This window comes from Gossypium hirsutum, chromosome A10 (genome assembly GCF_007990345.1).
Source record: "Gossypium hirsutum isolate 1008001.06 chromosome A10, Gossypium_hirsutum_v2.1, whole genome shotgun sequence".
Taxonomy (NCBI): Eukaryota; Viridiplantae; Streptophyta; class Magnoliopsida; order Malvales; family Malvaceae; genus Gossypium; species Gossypium hirsutum.
Window position 1 is genome coordinate 27,848,963 of NC_053433.1, and position 1,297 is coordinate 27,850,259.

A 1,297-nucleotide genomic window follows, 5' to 3' on the forward strand; every position below is an offset into this window, starting at 1 on the left:
AAACGGGTTTCTGACACCGAGATGAATTTAGAGAGCATCTCTTCAAGGTTCGGCTTTTTTTTCTTATTGATAAGGTGGTAGTTAAAAGCCCTGAGGATTTTGTGGCTTTTGATTCCCTTGACCACCCTAGGAGAAATTGGGGTGGTTCCTCCAACCTACATTATAAGTATTACTGTACGGGTTATTTTGAGATCTAAAGTTATTGTTACCCATATAGTTGACTTGTTCCTCTTCGGTTGTGGGATTGAAGGATTGCTATTCTGTATGCACACCTCTTCCGCTTGAGTCACACCTCATTACTGGATGTACCCGCGTAGAACCAAGAAAACTATTAATCTTTTTGTTGAGAAGTTCTACCTGATTTGATAGCATAGTAACTAAGTCGATGTTATAAAAACTGGTTGTTTTTGTTGGCTTTGTTCTCACAACTTGCCATTGATAGTTATTCAGTGACATCTCCTCTATGATTTCATAGGCATCTTCTGGTGTTTTACTGTTGATGGTTCCACCAACAGCTACGTCAATCATTTGTCTTGTCGAGGGATTCACACCATTGTAGACCTTTTGAACTTGCAGCCAAAGAGGTAACCCATGATGAAGGCATCTTCTCAGTAAGTCCTTGTATCTCTCCCATGCATCATAAAGTGTTTCTAAATCCATCTGCACAAAAGAAGAGATATCATTACGCAATTTAGCCGCTTTAGCCAGTGAAAAATATTTTAGTAAAAATTTCTTGGTCATTTGTTCCCAAGTAGCGATAGACCCTCGTGGTAACGAGTTCAACCACTGTTTAGCTTTGTTTCTCAGTGAAAAGGGAAATAAATGAAGACAAATGGCATCATCAGAAATGCCATTGATTTTGAATGTATCGCAAAATTCTAGGAAATTTGCTAAGTCAGTGTTGGGATCTTCATCCTGCAAGCCATCAAATTGAATAAACTGTTGTATCATCTAAATAGTGTTAGGTTTTAGTTCGAAATTATTCACAGAAATAGTAGGTCTAACAACACTAGATTCAGTTCTTGTTAAAGAGGGTTTAGTATAGCCATACATAGTACGTGGATCAGGATTTTGATTAGCAACAATTGCAGGAGGTAGCTGATTGTTTTGGTTTTCAGGCATCTCTTCTGTTGGGGGTTGAGTTTCGTTTTCTTGCTCGTTCTCTGTTTATCGTAAGCTGTGCCTTAACTCTCTTTGATTTCTGTGAACTGTGTAGTTGATTTCTTCTTCAAAAAGTAATGGTCCTGACGAGTTTCTCCTAGTCATAAACTATAAAAAAACCATGCCAAGAAAAAGA

The 1,297-nt window shown here is 38.0% G+C and overlaps 1 non-coding gene across 1 annotated transcript; it reads left to right on the plus strand.

The window, feature by feature from the left end:
* Nucleotides 1-586: 586 nt before the first annotated feature.
* LOC121208922 (small nucleolar RNA R71) lies at nucleotides 587-693 on the plus strand. Its single transcript, XR_005904043.1, has one exon. It is a non-coding gene; the product is annotated as a small nucleolar RNA R71 (small nucleolar RNA).
* The last annotated feature ends 604 nt before the right edge of the window (nucleotides 694-1,297 follow it).